Source organism: Pungitius pungitius, chromosome 2 (assembly GCF_949316345.1).
Source record: "Pungitius pungitius chromosome 2, fPunPun2.1, whole genome shotgun sequence".
NCBI classification, from domain to species: Eukaryota; Metazoa; Chordata; class Actinopteri; order Perciformes; family Gasterosteidae; genus Pungitius; species Pungitius pungitius.
In genome coordinates, this window is record NC_084901.1 from 5,677,691 (window position 1) to 5,699,377 (window position 21,687).

The 21,687-nt window shown below is 45.5% G+C and overlaps 94 non-coding genes across 94 annotated transcripts; all 94 read right to left on the reverse strand.

Moving 5' to 3' along the window:
* Positions 1-22: 22 nt before the first annotated feature.
* Positions 23-94, reverse strand: trnae-uuc (transfer RNA glutamic acid (anticodon UUC)). Its single transcript has one exon. It is a non-coding gene; the product is annotated as a tRNA-Glu (tRNA).
* A 214-nt stretch (positions 95-308) lies between these two features.
* On the reverse strand, positions 309-380 carry trnae-cuc (transfer RNA glutamic acid (anticodon CUC)). Its single transcript has one exon. It is a non-coding gene; the product is annotated as a tRNA-Glu (tRNA).
* Positions 381-480: 100 nt separating this feature from the next.
* On the reverse strand, positions 481-552 carry trnae-cuc (transfer RNA glutamic acid (anticodon CUC)). The gene has a single exon. It is a non-coding gene; the product is annotated as a tRNA-Glu (tRNA).
* Positions 553-652: 100 nt separating this feature from the next.
* On the reverse strand, positions 653-724 carry trnae-uuc (transfer RNA glutamic acid (anticodon UUC)). Its single transcript has one exon. It is a non-coding gene; the product is annotated as a tRNA-Glu (tRNA).
* Positions 725-938: 214 nt separating this feature from the next.
* Positions 939-1,010, reverse strand: trnae-cuc (transfer RNA glutamic acid (anticodon CUC)). Its single transcript has one exon. It is a non-coding gene; the product is annotated as a tRNA-Glu (tRNA).
* A 100-nt stretch (positions 1,011-1,110) lies between these two features.
* trnae-cuc (transfer RNA glutamic acid (anticodon CUC)) lies at positions 1,111-1,182 on the reverse strand. Its single transcript has one exon. It is a non-coding gene; the product is annotated as a tRNA-Glu (tRNA).
* A 100-nt stretch (positions 1,183-1,282) lies between these two features.
* trnae-uuc (transfer RNA glutamic acid (anticodon UUC)) lies at positions 1,283-1,354 on the reverse strand. The gene has a single exon. It is a non-coding gene; the product is annotated as a tRNA-Glu (tRNA).
* A 331-nt stretch (positions 1,355-1,685) lies between these two features.
* Positions 1,686-1,757, reverse strand: trnae-uuc (transfer RNA glutamic acid (anticodon UUC)). The gene has a single exon. It is a non-coding gene; the product is annotated as a tRNA-Glu (tRNA).
* A 214-nt stretch (positions 1,758-1,971) lies between these two features.
* On the reverse strand, positions 1,972-2,043 carry trnae-cuc (transfer RNA glutamic acid (anticodon CUC)). Its single transcript has one exon. It is a non-coding gene; the product is annotated as a tRNA-Glu (tRNA).
* Positions 2,044-2,143: 100 nt separating this feature from the next.
* On the reverse strand, positions 2,144-2,215 carry trnae-cuc (transfer RNA glutamic acid (anticodon CUC)). Its single transcript has one exon. It is a non-coding gene; the product is annotated as a tRNA-Glu (tRNA).
* A 100-nt stretch (positions 2,216-2,315) lies between these two features.
* Positions 2,316-2,387, reverse strand: trnae-cuc (transfer RNA glutamic acid (anticodon CUC)). Its single transcript has one exon. It is a non-coding gene; the product is annotated as a tRNA-Glu (tRNA).
* Positions 2,388-2,487: 100 nt separating this feature from the next.
* Positions 2,488-2,559, reverse strand: trnae-uuc (transfer RNA glutamic acid (anticodon UUC)). Its single transcript has one exon. It is a non-coding gene; the product is annotated as a tRNA-Glu (tRNA).
* A 214-nt stretch (positions 2,560-2,773) lies between these two features.
* On the reverse strand, positions 2,774-2,845 carry trnae-cuc (transfer RNA glutamic acid (anticodon CUC)). The gene has a single exon. It is a non-coding gene; the product is annotated as a tRNA-Glu (tRNA).
* Positions 2,846-2,945: 100 nt separating this feature from the next.
* Positions 2,946-3,017, reverse strand: trnae-cuc (transfer RNA glutamic acid (anticodon CUC)). Its single transcript has one exon. It is a non-coding gene; the product is annotated as a tRNA-Glu (tRNA).
* Positions 3,018-3,117: 100 nt separating this feature from the next.
* trnae-uuc (transfer RNA glutamic acid (anticodon UUC)) lies at positions 3,118-3,189 on the reverse strand. The gene has a single exon. It is a non-coding gene; the product is annotated as a tRNA-Glu (tRNA).
* Positions 3,190-3,403: 214 nt separating this feature from the next.
* On the reverse strand, positions 3,404-3,475 carry trnae-cuc (transfer RNA glutamic acid (anticodon CUC)). The gene has a single exon. It is a non-coding gene; the product is annotated as a tRNA-Glu (tRNA).
* A 100-nt stretch (positions 3,476-3,575) lies between these two features.
* trnae-cuc (transfer RNA glutamic acid (anticodon CUC)) lies at positions 3,576-3,647 on the reverse strand. Its single transcript has one exon. It is a non-coding gene; the product is annotated as a tRNA-Glu (tRNA).
* Positions 3,648-3,747: 100 nt separating this feature from the next.
* Positions 3,748-3,819, reverse strand: trnae-uuc (transfer RNA glutamic acid (anticodon UUC)). The gene has a single exon. It is a non-coding gene; the product is annotated as a tRNA-Glu (tRNA).
* A 789-nt stretch (positions 3,820-4,608) lies between these two features.
* trnae-cuc (transfer RNA glutamic acid (anticodon CUC)) lies at positions 4,609-4,680 on the reverse strand. The gene has a single exon. It is a non-coding gene; the product is annotated as a tRNA-Glu (tRNA).
* Positions 4,681-4,780: 100 nt separating this feature from the next.
* Positions 4,781-4,852, reverse strand: trnae-uuc (transfer RNA glutamic acid (anticodon UUC)). The gene has a single exon. It is a non-coding gene; the product is annotated as a tRNA-Glu (tRNA).
* Positions 4,853-5,066: 214 nt separating this feature from the next.
* Positions 5,067-5,138, reverse strand: trnae-cuc (transfer RNA glutamic acid (anticodon CUC)). Its single transcript has one exon. It is a non-coding gene; the product is annotated as a tRNA-Glu (tRNA).
* A 100-nt stretch (positions 5,139-5,238) lies between these two features.
* trnae-cuc (transfer RNA glutamic acid (anticodon CUC)) lies at positions 5,239-5,310 on the reverse strand. The gene has a single exon. It is a non-coding gene; the product is annotated as a tRNA-Glu (tRNA).
* A 100-nt stretch (positions 5,311-5,410) lies between these two features.
* On the reverse strand, positions 5,411-5,482 carry trnae-uuc (transfer RNA glutamic acid (anticodon UUC)). The gene has a single exon. It is a non-coding gene; the product is annotated as a tRNA-Glu (tRNA).
* A 214-nt stretch (positions 5,483-5,696) lies between these two features.
* trnae-cuc (transfer RNA glutamic acid (anticodon CUC)) lies at positions 5,697-5,768 on the reverse strand. The gene has a single exon. It is a non-coding gene; the product is annotated as a tRNA-Glu (tRNA).
* Positions 5,769-5,868: 100 nt separating this feature from the next.
* On the reverse strand, positions 5,869-5,940 carry trnae-cuc (transfer RNA glutamic acid (anticodon CUC)). The gene has a single exon. It is a non-coding gene; the product is annotated as a tRNA-Glu (tRNA).
* A 100-nt stretch (positions 5,941-6,040) lies between these two features.
* Positions 6,041-6,112, reverse strand: trnae-uuc (transfer RNA glutamic acid (anticodon UUC)). Its single transcript has one exon. It is a non-coding gene; the product is annotated as a tRNA-Glu (tRNA).
* A 214-nt stretch (positions 6,113-6,326) lies between these two features.
* trnae-cuc (transfer RNA glutamic acid (anticodon CUC)) lies at positions 6,327-6,398 on the reverse strand. Its single transcript has one exon. It is a non-coding gene; the product is annotated as a tRNA-Glu (tRNA).
* A 100-nt stretch (positions 6,399-6,498) lies between these two features.
* trnae-cuc (transfer RNA glutamic acid (anticodon CUC)) lies at positions 6,499-6,570 on the reverse strand. Its single transcript has one exon. It is a non-coding gene; the product is annotated as a tRNA-Glu (tRNA).
* Positions 6,571-6,670: 100 nt separating this feature from the next.
* Positions 6,671-6,742, reverse strand: trnae-cuc (transfer RNA glutamic acid (anticodon CUC)). Its single transcript has one exon. It is a non-coding gene; the product is annotated as a tRNA-Glu (tRNA).
* Positions 6,743-6,842: 100 nt separating this feature from the next.
* On the reverse strand, positions 6,843-6,914 carry trnae-uuc (transfer RNA glutamic acid (anticodon UUC)). Its single transcript has one exon. It is a non-coding gene; the product is annotated as a tRNA-Glu (tRNA).
* Positions 6,915-7,128: 214 nt separating this feature from the next.
* Positions 7,129-7,200, reverse strand: trnae-cuc (transfer RNA glutamic acid (anticodon CUC)). The gene has a single exon. It is a non-coding gene; the product is annotated as a tRNA-Glu (tRNA).
* A 100-nt stretch (positions 7,201-7,300) lies between these two features.
* trnae-cuc (transfer RNA glutamic acid (anticodon CUC)) lies at positions 7,301-7,372 on the reverse strand. Its single transcript has one exon. It is a non-coding gene; the product is annotated as a tRNA-Glu (tRNA).
* A 100-nt stretch (positions 7,373-7,472) lies between these two features.
* On the reverse strand, positions 7,473-7,544 carry trnae-uuc (transfer RNA glutamic acid (anticodon UUC)). The gene has a single exon. It is a non-coding gene; the product is annotated as a tRNA-Glu (tRNA).
* Positions 7,545-7,758: 214 nt separating this feature from the next.
* On the reverse strand, positions 7,759-7,830 carry trnae-cuc (transfer RNA glutamic acid (anticodon CUC)). Its single transcript has one exon. It is a non-coding gene; the product is annotated as a tRNA-Glu (tRNA).
* Positions 7,831-7,930: 100 nt separating this feature from the next.
* trnae-cuc (transfer RNA glutamic acid (anticodon CUC)) lies at positions 7,931-8,002 on the reverse strand. The gene has a single exon. It is a non-coding gene; the product is annotated as a tRNA-Glu (tRNA).
* A 100-nt stretch (positions 8,003-8,102) lies between these two features.
* On the reverse strand, positions 8,103-8,174 carry trnae-uuc (transfer RNA glutamic acid (anticodon UUC)). The gene has a single exon. It is a non-coding gene; the product is annotated as a tRNA-Glu (tRNA).
* Positions 8,175-8,388: 214 nt separating this feature from the next.
* Positions 8,389-8,460, reverse strand: trnae-cuc (transfer RNA glutamic acid (anticodon CUC)). The gene has a single exon. It is a non-coding gene; the product is annotated as a tRNA-Glu (tRNA).
* Positions 8,461-8,560: 100 nt separating this feature from the next.
* Positions 8,561-8,632, reverse strand: trnae-cuc (transfer RNA glutamic acid (anticodon CUC)). Its single transcript has one exon. It is a non-coding gene; the product is annotated as a tRNA-Glu (tRNA).
* Positions 8,633-8,732: 100 nt separating this feature from the next.
* trnae-cuc (transfer RNA glutamic acid (anticodon CUC)) lies at positions 8,733-8,804 on the reverse strand. The gene has a single exon. It is a non-coding gene; the product is annotated as a tRNA-Glu (tRNA).
* A 100-nt stretch (positions 8,805-8,904) lies between these two features.
* On the reverse strand, positions 8,905-8,976 carry trnae-uuc (transfer RNA glutamic acid (anticodon UUC)). The gene has a single exon. It is a non-coding gene; the product is annotated as a tRNA-Glu (tRNA).
* A 214-nt stretch (positions 8,977-9,190) lies between these two features.
* On the reverse strand, positions 9,191-9,262 carry trnae-cuc (transfer RNA glutamic acid (anticodon CUC)). The gene has a single exon. It is a non-coding gene; the product is annotated as a tRNA-Glu (tRNA).
* Positions 9,263-9,362: 100 nt separating this feature from the next.
* On the reverse strand, positions 9,363-9,434 carry trnae-cuc (transfer RNA glutamic acid (anticodon CUC)). Its single transcript has one exon. It is a non-coding gene; the product is annotated as a tRNA-Glu (tRNA).
* A 100-nt stretch (positions 9,435-9,534) lies between these two features.
* Positions 9,535-9,606, reverse strand: trnae-cuc (transfer RNA glutamic acid (anticodon CUC)). The gene has a single exon. It is a non-coding gene; the product is annotated as a tRNA-Glu (tRNA).
* A 100-nt stretch (positions 9,607-9,706) lies between these two features.
* trnae-uuc (transfer RNA glutamic acid (anticodon UUC)) lies at positions 9,707-9,778 on the reverse strand. Its single transcript has one exon. It is a non-coding gene; the product is annotated as a tRNA-Glu (tRNA).
* A 214-nt stretch (positions 9,779-9,992) lies between these two features.
* trnae-cuc (transfer RNA glutamic acid (anticodon CUC)) lies at positions 9,993-10,064 on the reverse strand. The gene has a single exon. It is a non-coding gene; the product is annotated as a tRNA-Glu (tRNA).
* A 100-nt stretch (positions 10,065-10,164) lies between these two features.
* On the reverse strand, positions 10,165-10,236 carry trnae-cuc (transfer RNA glutamic acid (anticodon CUC)). The gene has a single exon. It is a non-coding gene; the product is annotated as a tRNA-Glu (tRNA).
* Positions 10,237-10,336: 100 nt separating this feature from the next.
* Positions 10,337-10,408, reverse strand: trnae-uuc (transfer RNA glutamic acid (anticodon UUC)). Its single transcript has one exon. It is a non-coding gene; the product is annotated as a tRNA-Glu (tRNA).
* A 331-nt stretch (positions 10,409-10,739) lies between these two features.
* Positions 10,740-10,811, reverse strand: trnae-uuc (transfer RNA glutamic acid (anticodon UUC)). Its single transcript has one exon. It is a non-coding gene; the product is annotated as a tRNA-Glu (tRNA).
* Positions 10,812-11,025: 214 nt separating this feature from the next.
* Positions 11,026-11,097, reverse strand: trnae-cuc (transfer RNA glutamic acid (anticodon CUC)). The gene has a single exon. It is a non-coding gene; the product is annotated as a tRNA-Glu (tRNA).
* A 100-nt stretch (positions 11,098-11,197) lies between these two features.
* On the reverse strand, positions 11,198-11,269 carry trnae-cuc (transfer RNA glutamic acid (anticodon CUC)). Its single transcript has one exon. It is a non-coding gene; the product is annotated as a tRNA-Glu (tRNA).
* A 100-nt stretch (positions 11,270-11,369) lies between these two features.
* trnae-cuc (transfer RNA glutamic acid (anticodon CUC)) lies at positions 11,370-11,441 on the reverse strand. Its single transcript has one exon. It is a non-coding gene; the product is annotated as a tRNA-Glu (tRNA).
* A 100-nt stretch (positions 11,442-11,541) lies between these two features.
* On the reverse strand, positions 11,542-11,613 carry trnae-uuc (transfer RNA glutamic acid (anticodon UUC)). Its single transcript has one exon. It is a non-coding gene; the product is annotated as a tRNA-Glu (tRNA).
* A 331-nt stretch (positions 11,614-11,944) lies between these two features.
* Positions 11,945-12,016, reverse strand: trnae-uuc (transfer RNA glutamic acid (anticodon UUC)). Its single transcript has one exon. It is a non-coding gene; the product is annotated as a tRNA-Glu (tRNA).
* Positions 12,017-12,230: 214 nt separating this feature from the next.
* Positions 12,231-12,302, reverse strand: trnae-cuc (transfer RNA glutamic acid (anticodon CUC)). The gene has a single exon. It is a non-coding gene; the product is annotated as a tRNA-Glu (tRNA).
* A 100-nt stretch (positions 12,303-12,402) lies between these two features.
* Positions 12,403-12,474, reverse strand: trnae-cuc (transfer RNA glutamic acid (anticodon CUC)). Its single transcript has one exon. It is a non-coding gene; the product is annotated as a tRNA-Glu (tRNA).
* Positions 12,475-12,574: 100 nt separating this feature from the next.
* trnae-uuc (transfer RNA glutamic acid (anticodon UUC)) lies at positions 12,575-12,646 on the reverse strand. Its single transcript has one exon. It is a non-coding gene; the product is annotated as a tRNA-Glu (tRNA).
* Positions 12,647-12,977: 331 nt separating this feature from the next.
* On the reverse strand, positions 12,978-13,049 carry trnae-uuc (transfer RNA glutamic acid (anticodon UUC)). Its single transcript has one exon. It is a non-coding gene; the product is annotated as a tRNA-Glu (tRNA).
* Positions 13,050-13,263: 214 nt separating this feature from the next.
* trnae-cuc (transfer RNA glutamic acid (anticodon CUC)) lies at positions 13,264-13,335 on the reverse strand. Its single transcript has one exon. It is a non-coding gene; the product is annotated as a tRNA-Glu (tRNA).
* A 100-nt stretch (positions 13,336-13,435) lies between these two features.
* Positions 13,436-13,507, reverse strand: trnae-cuc (transfer RNA glutamic acid (anticodon CUC)). Its single transcript has one exon. It is a non-coding gene; the product is annotated as a tRNA-Glu (tRNA).
* A 100-nt stretch (positions 13,508-13,607) lies between these two features.
* trnae-cuc (transfer RNA glutamic acid (anticodon CUC)) lies at positions 13,608-13,679 on the reverse strand. Its single transcript has one exon. It is a non-coding gene; the product is annotated as a tRNA-Glu (tRNA).
* A 100-nt stretch (positions 13,680-13,779) lies between these two features.
* trnae-cuc (transfer RNA glutamic acid (anticodon CUC)) lies at positions 13,780-13,851 on the reverse strand. Its single transcript has one exon. It is a non-coding gene; the product is annotated as a tRNA-Glu (tRNA).
* Positions 13,852-13,951: 100 nt separating this feature from the next.
* On the reverse strand, positions 13,952-14,023 carry trnae-uuc (transfer RNA glutamic acid (anticodon UUC)). The gene has a single exon. It is a non-coding gene; the product is annotated as a tRNA-Glu (tRNA).
* A 214-nt stretch (positions 14,024-14,237) lies between these two features.
* On the reverse strand, positions 14,238-14,309 carry trnae-cuc (transfer RNA glutamic acid (anticodon CUC)). Its single transcript has one exon. It is a non-coding gene; the product is annotated as a tRNA-Glu (tRNA).
* Positions 14,310-14,409: 100 nt separating this feature from the next.
* Positions 14,410-14,481, reverse strand: trnae-cuc (transfer RNA glutamic acid (anticodon CUC)). Its single transcript has one exon. It is a non-coding gene; the product is annotated as a tRNA-Glu (tRNA).
* Positions 14,482-14,581: 100 nt separating this feature from the next.
* On the reverse strand, positions 14,582-14,653 carry trnae-uuc (transfer RNA glutamic acid (anticodon UUC)). Its single transcript has one exon. It is a non-coding gene; the product is annotated as a tRNA-Glu (tRNA).
* A 214-nt stretch (positions 14,654-14,867) lies between these two features.
* On the reverse strand, positions 14,868-14,939 carry trnae-cuc (transfer RNA glutamic acid (anticodon CUC)). Its single transcript has one exon. It is a non-coding gene; the product is annotated as a tRNA-Glu (tRNA).
* A 100-nt stretch (positions 14,940-15,039) lies between these two features.
* On the reverse strand, positions 15,040-15,111 carry trnae-cuc (transfer RNA glutamic acid (anticodon CUC)). Its single transcript has one exon. It is a non-coding gene; the product is annotated as a tRNA-Glu (tRNA).
* A 100-nt stretch (positions 15,112-15,211) lies between these two features.
* Positions 15,212-15,283, reverse strand: trnae-cuc (transfer RNA glutamic acid (anticodon CUC)). Its single transcript has one exon. It is a non-coding gene; the product is annotated as a tRNA-Glu (tRNA).
* Positions 15,284-15,383: 100 nt separating this feature from the next.
* trnae-uuc (transfer RNA glutamic acid (anticodon UUC)) lies at positions 15,384-15,455 on the reverse strand. The gene has a single exon. It is a non-coding gene; the product is annotated as a tRNA-Glu (tRNA).
* Positions 15,456-15,786: 331 nt separating this feature from the next.
* trnae-uuc (transfer RNA glutamic acid (anticodon UUC)) lies at positions 15,787-15,858 on the reverse strand. The gene has a single exon. It is a non-coding gene; the product is annotated as a tRNA-Glu (tRNA).
* A 214-nt stretch (positions 15,859-16,072) lies between these two features.
* On the reverse strand, positions 16,073-16,144 carry trnae-cuc (transfer RNA glutamic acid (anticodon CUC)). The gene has a single exon. It is a non-coding gene; the product is annotated as a tRNA-Glu (tRNA).
* A 100-nt stretch (positions 16,145-16,244) lies between these two features.
* Positions 16,245-16,316, reverse strand: trnae-cuc (transfer RNA glutamic acid (anticodon CUC)). Its single transcript has one exon. It is a non-coding gene; the product is annotated as a tRNA-Glu (tRNA).
* Positions 16,317-16,416: 100 nt separating this feature from the next.
* Positions 16,417-16,488, reverse strand: trnae-cuc (transfer RNA glutamic acid (anticodon CUC)). The gene has a single exon. It is a non-coding gene; the product is annotated as a tRNA-Glu (tRNA).
* Positions 16,489-16,588: 100 nt separating this feature from the next.
* On the reverse strand, positions 16,589-16,660 carry trnae-uuc (transfer RNA glutamic acid (anticodon UUC)). The gene has a single exon. It is a non-coding gene; the product is annotated as a tRNA-Glu (tRNA).
* A 331-nt stretch (positions 16,661-16,991) lies between these two features.
* On the reverse strand, positions 16,992-17,063 carry trnae-uuc (transfer RNA glutamic acid (anticodon UUC)). The gene has a single exon. It is a non-coding gene; the product is annotated as a tRNA-Glu (tRNA).
* A 331-nt stretch (positions 17,064-17,394) lies between these two features.
* Positions 17,395-17,466, reverse strand: trnae-uuc (transfer RNA glutamic acid (anticodon UUC)). The gene has a single exon. It is a non-coding gene; the product is annotated as a tRNA-Glu (tRNA).
* A 214-nt stretch (positions 17,467-17,680) lies between these two features.
* On the reverse strand, positions 17,681-17,752 carry trnae-cuc (transfer RNA glutamic acid (anticodon CUC)). The gene has a single exon. It is a non-coding gene; the product is annotated as a tRNA-Glu (tRNA).
* Positions 17,753-17,852: 100 nt separating this feature from the next.
* On the reverse strand, positions 17,853-17,924 carry trnae-cuc (transfer RNA glutamic acid (anticodon CUC)). The gene has a single exon. It is a non-coding gene; the product is annotated as a tRNA-Glu (tRNA).
* A 100-nt stretch (positions 17,925-18,024) lies between these two features.
* On the reverse strand, positions 18,025-18,096 carry trnae-cuc (transfer RNA glutamic acid (anticodon CUC)). Its single transcript has one exon. It is a non-coding gene; the product is annotated as a tRNA-Glu (tRNA).
* Positions 18,097-18,196: 100 nt separating this feature from the next.
* trnae-uuc (transfer RNA glutamic acid (anticodon UUC)) lies at positions 18,197-18,268 on the reverse strand. The gene has a single exon. It is a non-coding gene; the product is annotated as a tRNA-Glu (tRNA).
* Positions 18,269-18,599: 331 nt separating this feature from the next.
* Positions 18,600-18,671, reverse strand: trnae-uuc (transfer RNA glutamic acid (anticodon UUC)). The gene has a single exon. It is a non-coding gene; the product is annotated as a tRNA-Glu (tRNA).
* Positions 18,672-18,885: 214 nt separating this feature from the next.
* Positions 18,886-18,957, reverse strand: trnae-cuc (transfer RNA glutamic acid (anticodon CUC)). The gene has a single exon. It is a non-coding gene; the product is annotated as a tRNA-Glu (tRNA).
* A 100-nt stretch (positions 18,958-19,057) lies between these two features.
* On the reverse strand, positions 19,058-19,129 carry trnae-cuc (transfer RNA glutamic acid (anticodon CUC)). The gene has a single exon. It is a non-coding gene; the product is annotated as a tRNA-Glu (tRNA).
* Positions 19,130-19,229: 100 nt separating this feature from the next.
* Positions 19,230-19,301, reverse strand: trnae-cuc (transfer RNA glutamic acid (anticodon CUC)). The gene has a single exon. It is a non-coding gene; the product is annotated as a tRNA-Glu (tRNA).
* Positions 19,302-19,401: 100 nt separating this feature from the next.
* Positions 19,402-19,473, reverse strand: trnae-uuc (transfer RNA glutamic acid (anticodon UUC)). The gene has a single exon. It is a non-coding gene; the product is annotated as a tRNA-Glu (tRNA).
* A 214-nt stretch (positions 19,474-19,687) lies between these two features.
* trnae-cuc (transfer RNA glutamic acid (anticodon CUC)) lies at positions 19,688-19,759 on the reverse strand. Its single transcript has one exon. It is a non-coding gene; the product is annotated as a tRNA-Glu (tRNA).
* A 100-nt stretch (positions 19,760-19,859) lies between these two features.
* Positions 19,860-19,931, reverse strand: trnae-cuc (transfer RNA glutamic acid (anticodon CUC)). The gene has a single exon. It is a non-coding gene; the product is annotated as a tRNA-Glu (tRNA).
* Positions 19,932-20,031: 100 nt separating this feature from the next.
* trnae-uuc (transfer RNA glutamic acid (anticodon UUC)) lies at positions 20,032-20,103 on the reverse strand. Its single transcript has one exon. It is a non-coding gene; the product is annotated as a tRNA-Glu (tRNA).
* Positions 20,104-20,434: 331 nt separating this feature from the next.
* trnae-uuc (transfer RNA glutamic acid (anticodon UUC)) lies at positions 20,435-20,506 on the reverse strand. The gene has a single exon. It is a non-coding gene; the product is annotated as a tRNA-Glu (tRNA).
* A 214-nt stretch (positions 20,507-20,720) lies between these two features.
* Positions 20,721-20,792, reverse strand: trnae-cuc (transfer RNA glutamic acid (anticodon CUC)). The gene has a single exon. It is a non-coding gene; the product is annotated as a tRNA-Glu (tRNA).
* Positions 20,793-20,892: 100 nt separating this feature from the next.
* trnae-cuc (transfer RNA glutamic acid (anticodon CUC)) lies at positions 20,893-20,964 on the reverse strand. Its single transcript has one exon. It is a non-coding gene; the product is annotated as a tRNA-Glu (tRNA).
* Positions 20,965-21,064: 100 nt separating this feature from the next.
* On the reverse strand, positions 21,065-21,136 carry trnae-cuc (transfer RNA glutamic acid (anticodon CUC)). Its single transcript has one exon. It is a non-coding gene; the product is annotated as a tRNA-Glu (tRNA).
* A 100-nt stretch (positions 21,137-21,236) lies between these two features.
* trnae-uuc (transfer RNA glutamic acid (anticodon UUC)) lies at positions 21,237-21,308 on the reverse strand. Its single transcript has one exon. It is a non-coding gene; the product is annotated as a tRNA-Glu (tRNA).
* A 214-nt stretch (positions 21,309-21,522) lies between these two features.
* trnae-cuc (transfer RNA glutamic acid (anticodon CUC)) lies at positions 21,523-21,594 on the reverse strand. The gene has a single exon. It is a non-coding gene; the product is annotated as a tRNA-Glu (tRNA).
* Positions 21,595-21,687: the final 93 nt, after the last annotated feature.

Genomic DNA, 21,687 nt, shown 5'->3' on the forward strand with positions numbered 1-21,687 from the left:
AAGTCAGAACTTTAAAAGCCAATTCCCTGACCGGGAATCGAACCCGGGCCGCGGCGGTGAAAGCGCCGAATCCTAGCCACTAGACCACCAGGGACACATTCATGCTAATTAAGTCGTAATATCGGATCGAAAATATTCAGGACATGGAAAATATTACTTGAATGAAAAGGCTAAACCAGGTTTCCCTGTCTACTAAGAGCATCAAACAATAACTACTTAACAGTGGGGGACAAGTTGATGCACATCACATCATTGAAATGTTGCAACGGACAACACAAGCATCAACTAAGGGTAACTTCAAATGCCATTTCCCTGACCGGGAATCGAACCCGGGCCGCGGCGGTGAGAGCGCCGAATCCTAGCCACTAGACCATCAGGGACACAGTTGTGCATATTATGTCCTCCAATCAGATCGAAAACATTCAGCACATCGAATAATAGGCTTAAATTAAAACATCAAGTCAGAACTTTAAAAGCCAATTCCCTGACCGGGAATCGAACCCGGGCCACGGCGGTGAGAGCGCCGAATCCTAGCCACTAGACCATCAGGGACACAGTTGTGCATATTATGTCCTCCAATCAGATCGAAAACATTCAGCACATCGAATAATTGGCGTAAATAAAAACATCAAGCCAGAACTTTAAATGACATTTCCCTGACCGGGAATCGAACCCGGGCAGCGGCGGTGAAAGCGCCGAATCCTAGCCACTAGACCACCAGGGACACATTCATGCTAATTAAGTCGTAATATCGGATCGAAAATATTCAGGACATGGAAAATATTGCTTGAATGAAAAGGCTAAACCAGGTTTCCCTGTCTACTAAGAGCATCAAACAATAACTACTTAACAGTGGGGGACAAGTTGATGCACATCACATCATTGAAATGTTGCAACTGACAACACAAGCATAAACTAAGGGTAACTTCAAATGCCATTTCCCTGACCGGGAATCGAACCCGGGCCGCGGCGGTGAGAGCGCCGAATCCTAGCCACTAGACCATCAGGGACACAGTTGTGCATATTATGTCCTCCAATCAGATCGAAAACATTCAGCACATCGAATAATAGGCTTAAATTAAAACATCAAGTCAGAACTTTAAAAGCCAATTCCCTGACCGGGAATCGAACCCGGGCCGCGGCGGTGAGAGCGCCGAATCCTAGCCACTAGACCATCAGGGACACAGTTGTGCATATTATGTCCTCCAATCAGATCGAAAACATTCAGCACATCGAATAATTGGCGTAAATAAAAACATCAAGCCAGAACTTTAAATGACATTTCCCTGACCGGGAATCGAACCCGGGCCGCGGCGGTGAAAGCGCCGAATCCTAGCCACTAGACCACCAGGGACACATTCATGCTAATTAAGTCGTAATATCGGATCGAAAATATTCAGGACATGGAAAATATTGCTTGAATGAAAAGGCTAAACCAGGTTTCCCTGTCTACTAAGAGCATCAAACAATAACTACTTAACAGTGGGGGACAAGTTGATGCACATCACATCATTGAAATGTTGCAACGGACAACACAAGCATCAACTAAGGGTAACTTCAAATGCCATTTCCCTGACCGGGAATCGAACCTGGGCCGCATTATGTCCTCCAATCAGATCGAAAACATTCAGCACATCGAATAATTGGCGTAAATAAAAACATCAAGCCAGAACTTTAAATGCCATTTCCCTGACCGGGAATCGAACCCGGGCCGCGGCGGTGAAAGCGCCGAATCCTAGCCACTAGACCACCAGGGACACATTCATGCTAATTAAGTCGTAATATCGGATCGAAAATATTCAGGACATGGAAAATATTGCTTGAATGAAAAGGCTAAACCAGGTTTCCCTGTCTACTAAGAGCATCAAACAATAACTACTTAACAGTGGGGGACAAGTTGATGCACATCACATCATTGAAATGTTGCAACGGACAACACAAGCATCAACTAAGGGTAACTTCAAATGCCATTTCCCTGACCGGGAATCGAACCCGGGCCGCGGCGGTGAGAGCGCCGAATCCTAGCCACTAGACCATCAGGGACACAGTTGTGTATATTATGTCCTCCAATCAGATCGAAAACATTCAGCACATCGAATAATTGGCTTAAATTAAAACATCAAGTCAGAACTTTAAAAGCCAATTCCCTGACCGGGAATCGAACCCGGGCCGCGGCGGTGAGAGCGCCGAATCCTAGCCACTAGACCATCAGGGACACAGTTGTGCATATTATGTCCTCCAATCAGATCGAAAACATTCAGCACATCGAATAATAGGCTTAAATTAAAACATCAAGTCAGAACTTTAAAAGCCAATTCCCTGACCGGGAATCGAACCCGGGCCGCGGCGGTGAGAGCGCCGAATCCTAGCCACTAGACCATCAGGGACACAGTTGTGCATATTATGTCCTCCAATCAGATCGAAAACATTCAGCACATCGAATAATAGGCTTAAATTAAAACATCAAGTCAGAACTTTAAAAGCCAATTCCCTGACCGGGAATCGAACCCGGGCCGCGGCGGTGAAAGCGCCGAATCCTAGCCACTAGACCACCAGGGACACATTCATGCTAATTAAGTCGTAATATCGGATCGAAAATATTCAGGACATGGAAAATATTACTTGAATGAAAAGGCTAAACCAGGTTTCCCTGTCTACTAAGAGCATCAAACAATAACTACTTAACAGTGGGGGACAAGTTGATGCACATCACATCATTGAAATGTTGCAACGGACAACACAAGCATCAACTAAGGGTAACTTCAAATGCCATTTCCCTGACCGGGAATCGAACCCGGGCCGCGGCGGTGAGAGCGCCGAATCCTAGCCACTAGACCATCAGGGACACAGTTGTGCATATTATGTCCTCCAATCAGATCGAAAACATTCAGCACATCGAATAATAGGCTTAAATTAAAACATCAAGTCAGAACTTTAAAAGCCAATTCCCTGACCGGGAATCGAACCCGGGCCGCGGCGGTGAGAGCGCCGAATCCTAGCCACTAGACCATCAGGGACACAGTTGTGCATATTATGTCCTCCAATCAGATCGAAAACATTCAGCACATCGAATAATTGGCGTAAATAAAAACATCAAGCCAGAACTTTAAATGACATTTCCCTGACCGGGAATCGAACCCGGGCAGCGGCGGTGAAAGCGCCGAATCCTAGCCACTAGACCACCAGGGACACATTCATGCTAATTAAGTCGTAATATCGGATCGAAAATATTCAGGACATGGAAAATATTGCTTGAATGAAAAGGCTAAACCAGGTTTCCCTGTCTACTAAGAGCATCAAACAATAACTAGTTAACAGTGGGGGACAAGTTGATGCACATCACATCATTGAAATGTTGCAACGGACAACACAAGCATCAACTAAGGGTAACTTCAAATGCCATTTCCCTGACCGGGAATCGAACCCGGGCCGCGGCGGTGAGAGCGCCGAATCCTAGCCACTAGACCATCAGGGACACAGTTGTGCATATTATGTCCTCCAATCAGATCGAAAACATTCAGCACATCGAATAATAGGCTTAAATTAAAACATCAAGTCAGAACTTTAAAAGCCAATTCCCTGACCGGGAATCGAACCCGGGCCGCGGCGGTGAGAGCGCCGAATCCTAGCCACTAGACCATCAGGGACACAGTTGTGCATATTATGTCCTCCAATCAGATCGAAAACATTCAGCACATCGAATAATTGGCGTAAATAAAAACATCAAGCCAGAACTTTAAATGACATTTCCCTGACCGGGAATCGAACCCGGGCAGCGGCGGTGAAAGCGCCGAATCCTAGCCACTAGACCACCAGGGACACATTCATGCTAATTAAGTCGTAATATCGGATCGAAAATATTCAGGACATGGAAAATATTGCTTGAATGAAAAGGCTAAACCAGGTTTCCCTGTCTACTAAGAGCATCAAACAATAACTAGTTAACAGTGGGGGACAAGTTGATGCACATCACATCATTGAAATGTTGCAACGGACAACACAAGCATCAACTAAGGGTAACTTCAAATGCCATTTCCCTGACCGGGAATCGAACCCGGGCCGCGGCGGTGAGAGCGCCGAATCCTAGCCACTAGACCACCAGGGACACATTCATGCTAATTAAGTCGTAATATCGGATCGAAAATATTCAGGACATGGAAAATATTGCTTGAATGAAAAGGCTAAACCAGGTTTCCCTGTCTACTAAGAGCATCAAACAATAACTAGTTAACAGTGGGGGACAAGTTGATGCACATCACATCATTGAAATGTTGCAACGGACAACACAAGCATCAACTAAGGGTAACTTCAAATGCCATTTCCCTGACCGGGAATCGAACCTGGGCCGCATTATGTCCTCCAATCAGATTGAAAACATTCAGCACATCGAATAATTGGCGTAAATAAAAACATCAAGCCAGAACTTTAAATGACATTTCCCTGACCGGGAATCGAACCCGGGGCGCGGCGGTGAGAGCGCCGAATCCTAGCCACTAGACCATCAGGGACACAGTTGTGCATATTATGTCCTCCAATCAGATCGAAAACATTCAGCACATCGAATAATAGGCTTAAATTAAAACATCAAGTCAGAACTTTAAAAGCCAATTCCCTGACCGGGAATCGAACCCGGGCCGCGGCGGTGAGAGCGCCGAATCCTAGCCACTAGACCATCAGGGACACAGTTGTGCATATTATGTCCTCCAATCAGATCGAAAACATTCAGCACATCGAATAATTGGCGTAAATAAAAACATCAAGCCAGAACTTTAAATGACACTTCCCTGACCGGGAATCGAACCCGGGCCGCTGCGGTGAAAGCGCCGAATCCTAGCCACTAGACCACCAGGGACACATTCATGCTAATTAAGTCGTAATATCGGATCGAAAATATTCAGGACATGGAAAATATTGCTTGAATGAAAAGGCTAAACCAGGTTTCCCTGTCTACTAAGAGCATCAAACAATAACTACTTAACAGTGGGGGACAAGTTGATGCACATCACATCATTGAAATGTTGCAACTGACAACACAAGCATAAACTAAGGGTAACTTCAAATGCCATTTCCCTGACCGGGAATCGAACCCGGGCCGCGGCGGTGAGAGCGCCGAATCCTAGCCACTAGACCATCAGGGACACAGTTGTGCATATTATGTCCTCCAATCAGATCGAAAACATTCAGCACATCGAATAATAGGCTTAAATTAAAACATCAAGTCAGAACTTTAAAAGCCAATTCCCTGACCGGGAATCGAACCCGGGCCGCGGCGGTGAGAGCGCCGAATCCTAGCCACTAGACCATCAGGGACACAGTTGTGCATATTATGTCCTCCAATCAGATCGAAAACATTCAGCACATCGAATAATTGGCGTAAATAAAAACATCAAGCCAGAACTTTAAATGACACTTCCCTGACCGGGAATCGAACCCGGGCCGCGGCGGTGAAAGCGCCGAATCCTAGCCACTAGACCACCAGGGACACATTCATGCTAATTAAGTCGTAATATCGGATCGAAAATATTCAGGACATGGAAAATATTGCTTGAATGAAAAGGCTAAACCAGGTTTCCCTGTCTACTAAGAGCATCAAACAATAACTACTTAACAGTGGGGGACAAGTTGATGCACATCACATCATTGAAATGTTGCAACTGACAACACAAGCATAAACTAAGGGTAACTTCAAATGCCATTTCCCTGACCGGGAATCGAACCCGGGCCGCGGCGGTGAGAGCGCCGAATCCTAGCCACTAGACCATCAGGGACACAGTTGTGCATATTATGTCCTCCAATCAGATCGAAAACATTCAGCACATCGAATAATAGGCTTAAATTAAAACATCAAGTCAGAACTTTAAAAGCCAATTCCCTGACCGGGAATCGAACCCGGGCCGCGGCGGTGAGAGCGCCGAATCCTAGCCACTAGACCATCAGGGACACAGTTGTGCATATTATGTCCTCCAATCAGATCGAAAACATTCAGCACATCGAATAATTGGCGTAAATAAAAACATCAAGCCAGAACTTTAAATGACATTTCCCTGACCGGGAATCGAACCCGGGCCGCGGCGGTGAAAGCGCCGAATCCTAGCCACTAGACCACCAGGGACACATTCATGCTAATTAAGTCGTAATATCGGATCGAAAATATTCAGGACATGGAAAATATTGCTTGAATGAAAAGGCTAAACCAGGTTTCCCTGTCTACTAAGAGCATCAAACAATAACTACTTAACAGTGGGGGACAAGTTGATGCACATCACATCATTGAAATGTTGCAACTGACAACACAAGCATAAACTAAGGGTAACTTCAAATGCCATTTCCCTGACCGGGAATCGAACCCGGGCCGCGGCGGTGAGAGCGCCGAATCCTAGCCACTAGACCATCAGGGACACAGTTGTGCATATTATGTCCTCCAATCAGATCGAAAACATTCAGCACATCGAATAATTGGCTTAAATTAAAACATCAAGTCAGAACTTTAAAAGCCAATTCCCTGACCGGGAATCGAACCCGGGCCGCGGCGGTGAGAGCGCCGAATCCTAGCCACTAGACCATCAGGGACACAGTTGTGCATATTATGTCCTCCAATCAGATCGAAAACATTCAGCACATCGAATAATTGGCTTAAATTAAAACATCAAGTCAGAACTTTAAAAGCCAATTCCCTGACCGGGAATCGAACCCGGGCCGCGGCGGTGAGAGCGCCGAATCCTAGCCACTAGACCATCAGGGACACAGTTGTGCATATTATGTCCTCCAATCAGATCGAAAACATTCAGCACATCGAATAATTGGCGTAAATAAAAACATCAAGCCAGAACTTTAAATGACATTTCCCTGACCGGGAATCGAACCCGGGCCGCGGCGGTGAAAGCGCCGAATCCTAGCCACTAGACCACCAGGGACACATTCATGCTAATTAAGTCGTAATATCGGATCGAAAATATTCAGGACATGGAAAATATTGCTTGAATGAAAAGGCTAAACCAGGTTTCCCTGTCTACTAAGAGCATCAAACAATAACTACTTAACAGTGGGGGACAAGTTGATGCACATCACATCATTGAAATGTTGCAACTGACAACACAAGCATAAACTAAGGGTAACTTCAAATGCCATTTCCCTGACCGGGAATCGAACCCGGGCCGCGGCGGTGAGAGCGCCGAATCCTAGCCACTAGACCATCAGGGACACAGTTGTGCATATTATGTCCTCCAATCAGATCGAAAACATTCAGCACATCGAATAATAGGCTTAAATTAAAACATCAAGTCAGAACTTTAAAAGCCAATTCCCTGACCGGGAATCGAACCCGGGCCGCGGCGGTGAGAGCGCCGAATCCTAGCCACTAGACCATCAGGGACACAGTTGTGCATATTATGTCCTCCAATCAGATCGAAAACATTCAGCACATCGAATAATTGGCGTAAATAAAAACATCAAGCCAGAACTTTAAATGACATTTCCCTGACCGGGAATCGAACCCGGGCCGCGGCGGTGAAAGCGCCGAATCCTAGCCACTAGACCACCAGGGACACATTCATGCTAATTAAGTCGTAATATCGGATCGAAAATATTCAGGACATGGAAAATATTGCTTGAATGAAAAGGCTAAACCAGGTTTCCCTGTCTACTAAGAGCATCAAACAATAACTACTTAACAGTGGGGGACAAGTTGATGCACATCACATCATTGAAATGTTGCAACTGACAACACAAGCATAAACTAAGGGTAACTTCAAATGCCATTTCCCTGACCGGGAATCGAACCCGGGCCGCGGCGGTGAGAGCGCCGAATCCTAGCCACTAGACCATCAGGGACACAGTTGTGCATATTATGTCCTCCAATCAGATCGAAAACATTCAGCACATCGAATAATAGGCTTAAATTAAAACATCAAGTCAGAACTTTAAAAGCCAATTCCCTGACCGGGAATCGAACCCGGGCCGCGGCGGTGAGAGCGCCGAATCCTAGCCACTAGACCATCAGGGACACAGTTGTGCATATTATGTCCTCCAATCAGATCGAAAACATTCAGCACATCGAATAATTGGCGTAAATAAAAACATCAAGCCAGAACTTTAAATGACACTTCCCTGACCGGGAATCGAACCCGGGCCGCGGCGGTGAAAGCGCCGAATCCTAGCCACTAGACCACCAGGGACACATTCATGCTAATTAAGTCGTAATATCGGATCGAAAATATTCAGGACATGGAAAATATTGCTTGAATGAAAAGGCTAAACCAGGTTTCCCTGTCTACTAAGAGCATCAAACAATAACTACTTAACAGTGGGGGACAAGTTGATGCACATCACATCATTGAAATGTTGCAACGGACAACACAAGCATCAACTAAGGGTAACTTCAAATGCCATTTCCCTGACCGGGAATCGAACCCGGGCCGCGGCGGTGAGAGCGCCGAATCCTAGCCACTAGACCATCAGGGACACAGTTGTGTATATTATGTCCTCCAATCAGATCGAAAACATTCAGCACATCGAATAATTGGCTTAAATTAAAACATCAAGTCAGAACTTTAAAAGCCAATTCCCTGACCGGGAATCGAACCCGGGCCGCGGCGGTGAGAGCGCCGAATCCTAGCCACTAGACCATCAGGGACACAGTTGTGCATATTATGTCCTCCAATCAGATCGAAAACATTCAGCACATCGAATAATAGGCTTAAATTAAAACATCAAGTCAGAACTTTAAAAGCCAATTCCCTGACCGGGAATCGAACCCGGGCCGCGGCGGTGAGAGCGCCGAATCCTAGCCACTAGACCATCAGGGACACAGTTGTGCATATTATGTCCTCCAATCAGATCGAAAACATTCAGGACATTGAATAATTGGCGTAAATAAAAACATCAAGCCAGAACTTTAAATGACATTTCCCTGACCGGGAATCGAACCCTGGCCGCGGCGGTGAAAGCGCCGAATCCTAGCCACTAGACCACCAGGGACACATTCATGCTAATTAAGTCGTAATATCGGATCGAAAATATTCAGGACATGGAAAATATTACTTGAATGAAAAGGCTAAACCAGGTTTCCCTGTCTACTAAGAGCATCAAACAATAACTACTTAACAGTGGGGGACAAGTTGATGCACATCACATCATTGAAATGTTGCAACGGACAACACAAGCATCAACTAAGGGTAACTTCAAATGCCATTTCCCTGACCGGGAATCGAACCCGGGCCGCGGCGGTGAGAGCGCCGAATCCTAGCCACTAGACCATCAGGGACACAGTTGTGTATATTATGTCCTCCAATCAGATCGAAAACATTCAGCACATCGAATAATTGGCTTAAATTAAAACATCAAGTCAGAACTTTAAAAGCCAATTCCCTGACCGGGAATCGAACCCGGGCCGCGGCGGTGAGAGCGCCGAATCCTAGCCACTAGACCATCAGGGACACAGTTGTGCATATTATGTCCTCCAATCAGATCGAAAACATTCAGCACATCGAATAATAGGCTTAAATTAAAACATCAAGTCAGAACTTTAAAAGCCAATTCCCTGACCGGGAATCGAACCCGGGCCGCGGCGGTGAGAGCGCCGAATCCTAGCCACTAGACCATCAGGGACACAGTTGTGCATATTATGTCCTCCAATCAGATCGAAAACATTCAGGACATTGAATAATTGGCGTAAATAAAAACATCAAGCCAGAACTTTAAATGACATTTCCCTGACCGGGAATCGAACCCTGGCCGCGGCGGTGAAAGCGCCGAATCCTAGCCACTAGACCACCAGGGACACATTCATGCTAATTAAGTCGTAATATCGGATCGAAAATATTCAGGACATGGAAAATATTACTTGAATGAAAAGGCTAAACCAGGTTTCCCTGTCTACTAAGAGCATCAAACAATAACTACTTAACAGTGGGGGACAAGTTGATGCACATCACATCATTGAAATGTTGCAACTGACAACACAAGCATAAACTAAGGGTAACTTCAAATGCCATTTCCCTGACCGGGAATCGAACCCGGGCCGCGGCGGTGAGAGCGCCGAATCCTAGCCACTAGACCATCAGGGACACAGTTGTGCATATTATGTCCTCCAATCAGATCGAAAACATTCAGCACATCGAATAATAGGCTTAAATTAAAACATCAAGTCAGAACTTTAAAAGCCAATTCCCTGACCGGGAATCGAACCCGGGCCGCGGCGGTGAGAGCGCCGAATCCTAGCCACTAGACCATCAGGGACACAGTTGTGCATATTATGTCCTCCAATCAGATCGAAAACATTCAGCACATCGAATAATTGGCGTAAATAAAAACATCAAGCCAGAACTTTAAATGACATTTCCCTGACCGGGAATCGAACCCGGGCCGCGGCGGTGAAAGCGCCGAATCCTAGCCACTAGACCACCAGGGACACATTCATGCTAATTAAGTCGTAATATCGGATCGAAAATATTCAGGACATGGAAAATATTGCTTGAATGAAAAGGCTAAACCAGGTTTCCCTGTCTACTAAGAGCATCAAACAATAACTACTTAACAGTGGGGGACAAGTTGATGCACATCACATCATTGAAATGTTGCAACGGACAACACAAGCATCAACTAAGGGTAACTTCAAATGCCATTTCCCTGACCGGGAATCGAACCTGGGCCGCATTATGTCCTCCAATCAGATCGAAAACATTCAGCACATCGAAAAATTGGCGTAAATAAAAACATCAAGCCAGAACTTTAAATGACATTTCCCTGACCGGGAATCGAACCCGGGCCGCGGCGGTGAAAGCGCCGAATCCTAGCCACTAGACCACCAGGGACACATTCATGCTAATTAAGTCGTAATATCGGATCGAAAATATTCAGGACATGGAAAATATTACTTGAATGAAAAGGTTAAACCAGGTTTCCCTGTCTACTAAGAGCATCAAACAATAACTACTTAACAGTGGGGGACAAGTTGATGCACATCACATCATTGAAATGTTGCAACTGACAACACAAGCATAAACTAAGGGTAACTTCAAATGCCATTTCCCTGACCGGGAATCGAACCCGGGCCGCGGCGGTGAGAGCGCCGAATCCTAGCCACTAGACCATCAGGGACACAGTTGTGCATATTATGTCCTCCAATCAGATCGAAAACATTCAGCACATCGAATAATAGGCTTAAATTAAAACATCAAGTCAGAACTTTAAAAGGCAATTCCCTGACCGGGAATCGAACCCGGGCCGCGGCGGTGAGAGCGCCGAATCCTAGCCACTAGACCATCAGGGACACAGTTGTGCATATTATGTCCTCCAATCAGATCGAAAACATTCAGCACATCGAATAATAGGCTTAAATTAAAACATCAAGTCAGAACTTTAAAAGCCAATTCCCTGACCGGGAATCGAACCCGGGCCGCGGCGGTGAGAGCGCCGAATCCTAGCCACTAGACCATCAGGGACACAGTTGTGCATATTATGTCCTCCAATCAGATCGAAAACATTCAGCACATCGAATAATTGGCGTAAATAAAAACATCAAGCCAGAACTTTAAATGACATTTCCCTGACCGGGAATCGAACCCGGGCCGCGGCGGTGAAAGCGCCGAATCCTAGCCACTAGACCACCAGGGACACATTCATGCTAATTAAGTCGTAATATCGGATCGAAAATATTCAGGACATGGAAAATATTGCTTGAATGAAAAGGCTAAACCAGGTTTCCCTGTCTACTAAGAGCATCAAACAATAACTACTTAACAGTGGGGGACAAGTTGATGCACATCACATCATTGAAATGTTGCAACGGACAACACAAGCATCAACTAAGGGTAACTTCAAATGCCATTTCCCTGACCGGGAATCGAACCTGGGCCGCATTATGTCCTCCAATCAGATCGAAAACATTCAGCACATCGAATAATTGGCGTAAATAAAAACATCAAGCCAGAACTTTAAATGACATTTCCCTGACCGGGAATCGAACCCGGGCCGCGGCGGTGAAAGCGCCGAATCCTAGCCACTAGACCACCAGGGACACATTCATGCTAATTAAGTCGTAATATCGGATCGAAAATATTCAGGACATGGAAAATATTGCTTGAATGAAAAGGCTAAACCAGGTTTCCCTGTCTACTAAGAGCATCAAACAATAACTACTTAACAGTGGGGGACAAGTTGATGCACATCACATCATTGAAATGTTGCAACTGACAACACAAGCATAAACTAAGGGTAACTTCAAATGCCATTTCCCTGACCGGGAATCGAACCCGGGCCGCGGCGGTGAGAGCGCCGAATCCTAGCCACTAGACCATCAGGGACACAGTTGTGCATATTATGTCCTCCAATCAGATCGAAAACATTCAGCACATCGAATAATAGGCTTAAATTAAAACATCAAGTCAGAACTTTAAAAGCCAATTCCCTGACCGGGAATCGAACCCGGGCCGCGGCGGTGAGAGCGCCGAATCCTAGCCACTAGACCATCAGGGACACAGTTGTGCATATTATGTCCTCCAATCAGATCGAAAACATTCAGCACATCGAATAATTGGCGTAAATAAAAACATCAAGCCAGAACTTTAAATGACATTTCCCTGACCGGGAATCGAACCCGGGCCGCGGCGGTGAAAGCGCCGAATCCTAGCCACTAGACCACCAGGGACACATTCATGCTAATTAAGTCGTAATATCGGATCGAAAATATTCAGGACATGGAAAATATTGCTTGAATGAAAAGGCTAAACCAGGTTTCCCTGTCTACTAAGAGCATCAAACAATAACTACTTAACAGTGGGGGACAAGTTGATGCACATCACATCATTGAAATGTTGCAACGGACAACACAAGCATCAACTAAGGGTAACTTCAAATGCCATTTCCCTGACCGGGAATCGAACCTGGGCCGCATTATGTCCTCCAATCAGATCGAAAACATTCAGCACATCGAAAAATTGGCGTAAATAAAAACATCAAGCCAGAACTTTAAATGACATTTCCCTGACCGGGAATCGAACCCGGGCCGCGGCGGTGAAAGCGCCGAATCCTAGCCACTAGACCACCAGGGACACATTCATGCTAATTAAGTCGTAATATCGGATCGAAAATATTCAGGACATGGAAAATATTACTTGAATGAAAAGGTTAAACCAGGTTTCCCTGTCTACTAAGAGCATCAAACAATAACTACTTAACAGTGGGGGACAAGTTGATGCACATCACATCATTGAAATGTTGCAACTGACAACACAAGCATAAACTAAGGGTAACTTCAAATGCCATTTCCCTGACCGGGAATCGAACCCGGGCCGCGGCGGTGAGAGCGCCGAATCCTAGCCACTAGACCATCAGGGACACAGTTGTGCATATTATGTCCTCCAATCAGATCGAAAACATTCAGCACATCGAATAATAGGCTTAAATTAAAACATCAAGTCAGAACTTTAAAAGGCAATTCCCTGACCGGGAATCGAACCCGGGCCGCGGCGGTGAGAGCGCCGAATCCTAGCCACTAGACCATCAGGGACACAGTTGTGCATATTATGTCCTCCAATCAGATCGAAAACATTCAGCACATCGAATAATAGGCTTAAATTAAAACATCAAGTCAGAACTTTAAAAGCCAATTCCCTGACCGGGAATCGAACCCGGGCCGCGGCGGTGAGAGCGCCGAATCCTAGCCACTAGACCATCAGGGACACAGTTGTGCATATTATGTCCTCCAATCAGATCGAAAACATTCAGCACATCGAATAATAGGCTTAAATTAAAACATCAAGTCAGAACTTTAAAAGTCAATTCCCTGACCGGGAATCGAACCCGGGCCGCGGCGGTGAGAGCGCCGAATCCTAGCCACTAGACCATCAGGGACACAGTTGTGCATATTATGTCCTCCAATCAGATCGAAAACATTCAGCACATCGAATAATTGGCGTAAATAAAAACATCAAGCCAGAACTTTAAATGACATTTCCCTGACCGGGAATCAAACCCGGGCCGCGGCGGTGAAAGCGCCGAATCCTAGCCACTAGACCACCAGGGACACATTCATGCTAATTAAGTCGTAATATCGGATCGAAAATATTCAGGACATGGAAAATATTGCTTGAATGAAAAGGCTAAACCAGGTTTCCCTGTCTACTAAGAGCATCAAACAATAACTACTTAACAGTGGGGGACAAGTTGATGCACATCACATCATTGAAATGTTGCAACTGACAACACAAGCATAAACTAAGGGTAACTTCAAATGCCATTTCCCTGACCGGGAATCGAACCCGGGCCGCGGCGGTGAGAGCGCCGAATCCTAGCCACTAGACCATCAGGGACACAGTTGTGCATATTTTGTCCTCCAATCAGATCGAAAACATTCAGCACATCGAATAATAGGCTTAAATTAAAACATCAAGTCAGAACTTTAAAAGCCAATTCCCTGACCGGGAATCGAACCCGGGCCGCGGCGGTGAGAGCGCCGAATCCTAGCCACTAGACCATCAGGGACACAGTTGTGCATATTATGTCCTCCAATCAGATCGAAAACATTCAGCACATCGAATAATTGGCGTAAATAAAAACATCAAGCCAGAACTTTAAATGACATTTCCCTGACCGGGAATCGAACCCGGGCCGCGGCGGTGAAAGCGCCGAATCCTAGCCACTAGACCACCAGGGACACATTCATGCTAATTAAGTCGTAATATCGGATCGAAAATATTCAGGACATGGAAAATATTGCTTGAATGAAAAGGCTAAACCAGGTTTCCCTGTCTACTAAGAGCATCAAACAATAACTACTTAACAGTGGGGGACAAGTTGATGCACATCACATCATTGAAATGTTGCAACGGACAACACAAGCATCAACTAAGGGTAACTTCAAATGCCATTTCCCTGACCGGGAATCGAACCCGGGCCGCGGCGGTGAGAGCGCCGAATCCTAGCCACTAGACCATCAGGGACACAGTTGTGTATATTATGTCCTCCAATCAGATCGAAAACATTCAGCACATCGAATAATTGGCTTAAATTAAAACATCAAGTCAGAACTTTAAAAGCCAATTCCCTGACCGGGAATCGAACCCGGGCCGCGGCGGTGAGAGCGCCGAATCCTAGCCACTAGACCATCAGGGACACAGTTGTGCATATTATGTCCTCCAATCAGATCGAAAACATTCAGCACATCGAATAATAGGCTTAAATTAAAACATCAAGTCAGAACTTTAAAAGCCAATTCCCTGACCGGGAATCGAACCCGGGCCGCGGCGGTGAGAGCGCCGAATCCTAGCCACTAGACCATCAGGGACACAGTTGTGCATATTATGTCCTCCAATCAGATCGAAAACATTCAGCACATCGAATAATTGGCGTAAATAAAAACATCAAGCCAGAACTTTAAATGACATTTCCCTGACCGGGAATCGAACCCGGGCCGCGGCGGTGAAAGCGCCGAATCCTAGCCACTAGACCACCAGGGACACATTCATGCTAATTAAGTCGTAATATCGGATCGAAAATATTCAGGACATGGAAAATATTGCTTGAATGAAAAGGCTAAACCAGGTTTCCCTGTCTACTAAGAGCATCAAACAATAACTACTTAACAGTGGGGGACAAGTTGATGCACATCACATCATTGAAATGTTGCAACGGACAACACAAGCATCAACTAAGGGTAACTTCAAATGCCATTTCCCTGACCGGGAATCGAACCTGGGCCGCATTATGTCCTCCAATCAGATCGAAAACATTCAGCACATCGAAAAATTGGCGTAAATAAAAACATCAAGCCAGAACTTTAAATGACATTTCCCTGACCGGGAATCGAACCCGGGCCGCGGCGGTGAAAGCGCCGAATCCTAGCCACTAGACCACCAGGGACACATTCATGCTAATTAAGTCGTAATATCGGATCGAAAATATTCAGGACATGGAAAATATTACTTGAATGAAAAGGTTAAACCAGGTTTCCCTGTCTACTAAGAGCATCAAACAATAACTACTTAACAGTGGGGGACAAGTTGATGCACATCACATCATTGAAATGTTGCAACTGACAACACAAGCATAAACTAAGGGTAACTTCAAATGCCATTTCCCTGACCGGGAATCGAACCCGGGCCGCGGCGGTGAGAGCGCCGAATCCTAGCCACTAGACCATCAGGGACACAGTTGTGCATATTATGTCCTCCAATCAGATCGAAAACATTCAGCACATCGAATAATAGGCTTAAATTAAAACATCAAGTCAGAACTTTAAAAGGCAATTCCCTGACCGGGAATCGAACCCGGGCCGCGGCGGTGAGAGCGCCGAATCCTAGCCACTAGACCATCAGGGACACAGTTGTGCATATTATGTCCTCCAATCAGATCGAAAACATTCAGCACATCGAATAATAGGCTTAAATTAAAACATCAAGTCAGAACTTTAAAAGCCAATTCCCTGACCGGGAATCGAACCCGGGCCGCGGCGGTGAGAGCGCCGAATCCTAGCCACTAGACCATCAGGGACACAGTTGTGCATATTATGTCCTCCAATCAGATCGAAAACATTCAGCACATCGAATAATTGGCGTAAATAAAAACATCAAGCCAGAACTTTAAATGACATTTCCCTGACCGGGAATCGAACCCGGGCCGCGGCGGTGAAAGCGCCGAATCCTAGCCACTAGACCACCAGGGACACATTCATGCTAATTAAGTCGTAATATCGGATCGAAAATATTCAGGACATGGAAAATATTGCTTGAATGAAAAGGCTAAACCAGGTTTCCCTGTCTACTAAGAGCATCAAACAATAACTACTTAACAGTGGGGGACAAGTTGATGCACATCACATCATTGAAATGTTGCAACGGACAACACAAGCATCAACTAAGGGTAACTTCAAATGCCATTTCCCTGACCGGGAATCGAACCTGGGCCGCATTATGTCCTCCAATCAGATCGAAAACATTCAGCACATCGAATAATTGGCGTAAATAAAAACATCAAGCCAGAACTTTAAATGACATTTCCCTGACCGGGAATCGAAGCCGGGCCGCGGCGGTGAAAGCGCCGAATCCTAGCCACTAGACCACCAGGGACACATTCATGCTAATTAAGTCGTAATATCGGATCGAAAATATTCAGGACATGGAAAATATTGCTTGAATGAAAAGGCTAAACCAGGTTTCCCTGTCTACTAAGAGCATCAAACAATAACTACTTAACAGTGGGGGACAAGTTGATGCACATTACATCATTGAAATGTTGCAACGGACAACACAAGCATCAACTAAGGGTAACTTCAAATGCCATTTCCCTGACCGGGAATCGAACCTGGGCCGCATTATGTCCTCCAATCAGATCGAAAACATTCAGCACATCGAAAAATTGGCGTAAATAAAAACATCAAGCCAGAACTTTAAATGACATTTCCCTGACCGGGAATCGAACCCGGGCCGCGGCGGTGAAAGCGCCGAATCCTAGCCACTAGACCACCAGGGACACATTCATGCTAATTAAGTCGTAATATCGGATCGAAAATATTCAGGACATGGAAAATATTACTTGAATGAAAAGGTTAAACCAGGTTTCCCTGTCTACTAAGAGCATCAAACAATAACTACTTAACAGTGGGGGACAAGTTGATGCACATCACATCATTGAAATGTTGCAACTGACAACACAAGCATAAACTAAGGGTAACTTCAAATGCCATTTCCCTGACCGGGAATCGAACCCGGGCCGCGGCGGTGAGAGCGCCGAATCCTAGCCACTAGACCATCAGGGACACAGTTGTGCATATTATGTCCTCCAATCAGATCGAAAACATTCAGCACATCGAATAATAGGCTTAAATTAAAACATCAAGTCAGAACTTTAAAAGGCAATTCCCTGACCGGGAATCGAACCCGGGCCGCGGCGGTGAGAGCGCCGAATCCTAGCCACTAGACCATCAGGGACACAGTTGTGCATATTATGTCCTCCAATCAGATCGAAAACATTCAGCACATCGAATAATAGGCTTAAATTAAAACATCAAGTCAGAACTTTAAAAGCCAATTCCCTGACCGGGAATCGAACCCGGGCCGCGGCGGTGAGAGCGCCGAATCCTAGCCACTAGACCATCAGGGACACAGTTGTGCATATTATGTCCTCCAATCAGATCGAAAACATTCAGCACATCGAATAATTGGCGTAAATAAAAACATCAAGCCAGAACTTTAAATGACATTTCCCTGACCGGGAATCGAACCCGGGCCGCGGCGGTGAAAGCGCCGAATCCTAGCCACTAGACCACCAGGGACACATTCATGCTAATTAAGTCGTAATATCGGATCGAAAATATTCAGGACATGGAAAATATTGCTTGAATGAAAAGGCTAAACCAGGTTTCCCTGTCTACTAAGAGCATCAAACAATAACTACTTAACAGTGGGGGACAAGTTGATGCACATCACATCATTGAAATGTTGCAACGGACAACACAAGCATCAACTAAGGGTAACTTCAAATGCCATTTCCCTGACCGGGAATCGAACCTGGGCCGCATTATGTCCTCCAATCAGATCGAAAACATTCAGCACATCGAATAATTGGCGTAAATAAAAACATCAAGCCAGAACTTTAAATGACATTTCCCTGACCGGGAATCGAAGCCGGGCCGCGGCGGTGAAAGCGCCGAATCCTAGCCACTAGACCACCAGGGACACATTCATGCTAATTAAGTCGTAATATCGGATCGAAAATATTCAGGACATGGAAAATATTGCTTGAATGAAAAGGCTAAACCAGGTTTCCCTGTCTACTAAGAGCATCAAACAATAACTACTTAACAGTGGGGGACAAGTTGATGCACATTACATCATTGAAATGTTGCAACGGACAACACAAGCATCAACTAAGGGTAACTTCAAATGCCATTTCCCTGACCGGGAATCGAACCCGGGCCGCGGCGGTGAGAGCGCCGAATCCTAGCCACTAGACCATCAGGGACACAGTTGTGTATATTATGTCCTCCAATCAGATCGAAAACATTCAGCACATCGAATAATTGGCTTAAATTAAAACATCAAGTCAGAACTTTAAAAGCCAATTCCCTGACCGGGAATCGAACCCGGGCCGCGGCGGTGAGAGCGCCGAATCCTAGCCACTAGACCATCAGGGACACAGTTGTGCATATTATGTCCTCCAATCAGATCGAAAACATTCAGCACATCGAATAATAGGCTTAAATTAAAACATCAAGTCAGAACTTTAAAAGCCAATTCCCTGACCGGGAATCGAACCCGGGCCGCGGCGGTGAGAGCGCCGAATCCTAGCCACTAGACCATCAGGGACACAGTTGTGCATATTATGTCCTCCAATCAGATCGAAAACATTCAGGACATTGAATAATTGGCGTAAATAAAAACATCAAGCCAGAACTTTAAATGACATTTCCCTGACCGGGAATCGAACCCGGGCCGCGGCGGTGAAAGCGCCGAATCCTAGCCACTAGACCACCAGGGACACATTCATGCTAATTAAGTCGTAATATCGGATCGAAAATATTCAGGACATGGAAAATATTACTTGAATGAAAAGGCTAAACCAGGTTTCCCTGTCTACTAAGAGCATCAAACAATAACTACTTAACAGTGGGGGACAAGTTGATGCACATCACATCATTGAAATGTTGCAACTGACAACACAAGCATAAACTAAGGGTAACTTCAAATGCCATTTCCCTGACCGGGAATCGAACCCGGGCCGCGGCGGTGAGAGCGCCGAATCCTAGCCACTAGACCATCAGGGACACAGTTGTGCATATTATGTCCTCCAATCAGATCGAAAACATTCAGCACATCGAATAATAGGCTTAAATTAAAACATCAAGTCAGAACTTTAAAAGCCAATTCCCTGACCGGGAATCGAACCCGGGCCGCGGCGGTGAGAGCGCCGAATCCTAGCCACTAGACCATCAGGGACACAGTTGTGCATATTATGTCCTCCAATCAGATCGAAAACATTCAGCACATCGAATAATTGGCGTAAATAAAAACATCAAGCCAGAACTTTAAATGACATTTCCCTGACCGGGAATCGAACCCGGGCCGCGGCGGTGAAAGCGCCGAATCCTAGCCACTAGACCACCAGGGACACATTCATGCTAATTAAGTCGTAATATCGGATCGAAAATATTCAGGACATGGAAAATATTGCTTGAATGAAAAGGCTAAACCAGGTTTCCCTGTCTACTAAGAGCATCAAACAATAACTACTTAACAGTGGGGGACAAGTTGATGCACATCACATCATTGAAATGTTGCAACGGACAACACAAGCATCAACTAAGGGTAACTTCAAATGCCATTTCCCTGACCGGGAATCGAACCTGGGCCGCATTATGTCCTCCAATCAGATCGAAAACATTCAGCACATCGAATAATTGGCGTAAATAAAAACATCAAGCCAGAACTTTAAATGACATTTCCCTGACCGGGAATCGAAGCCGGGCCGCGGCGGTGAAAGCGCCGAATCCTAGCCACTAGACCACCAGGGACACATTCATGCTAATTAAGTCGTAATATCGGATCGAAAATATTCAGGACATGGAAAATATTGCTTGAATGAAAAGGCTAAACCAGGTTTCCCTGTCTACTAAGAGCATCAAACAATAACTACTTAACAGTGGGGGACAAGTTGATGCACATTACATCATTGAAATGTTGCAACGGACAACACAAGCATCAACTAAGGGTAACTTCAAATGCCATTTCCCTGACCGGGAATCGAACCCGGGCCGCGGCGGTGAGAGCGCCGAATCCTAGCCACTAGACCATCAGGGACACAGTTGTGTATATTATGTCCTCCAATCAGATCGAAAACATTCAGCACATCGAATAATTGGCTTAAATTAAAACATCAAGTCAGAACTTTAAAAGCCAATTCCCTGACCGGGAATCGAACCCGGGCCGCGGCGGTGAGAGCGCCGAATCCTAGCCACTAGACCATCAGGGACACAGTTGTGCATATTATGTCCTCCAATCAGATCGAAAACATTCAGCACATCGAATAATAGGCTTAAATTAAAACATCAAGTCAGAACTTTAAAAGCCAATTCCCTGACCGGGAATCGAACCCGGGCCGCGGCGGTGAGAGCGCCGAATCCTAGCCACTAGACCATCAGGGACACAGTTGTGCATATTATGTCCTCCAATCAGATCGAAAACATTCAGGACATTGAATAATTGGCGTAAATAAAAACATCAAGCCAGAACTTTAAATGACATTTCCCTGACCGGGAATCGAACCCGGGCCGCGGCGGTGAAAGCGCCGAATCCTAGCCACTAGACCACCAGGGACACATTCATGCTAATTAAGTCGTAATATCGGATCGAAAATATTCAGGACATGGAAAATATTGCTTGAATGAAAAGGCTAAACCAGGTTTCCCTGTCTACTAAGAGCATCAAACAATAACTACTTAACAGTGGGGGACAAGTTGATGCACATCACATCATTGAAATGTTGCAACGGACAACACAAGCATCAACTAAGGGTAACTTCAAATGCCATTTCCCTGACCGGGAATCGAACCCGGGCCGCGGCGGTGAGAGCGCCGAATCCTAGCCACTAGACCATCAGGGACACAGTTGTGTATATTATGTCCTCCAATCAGATCGAAAACATTCAGCACATCGAATAATTGGCTTAAATTAAAACATCAAGTCAGAACTTTAA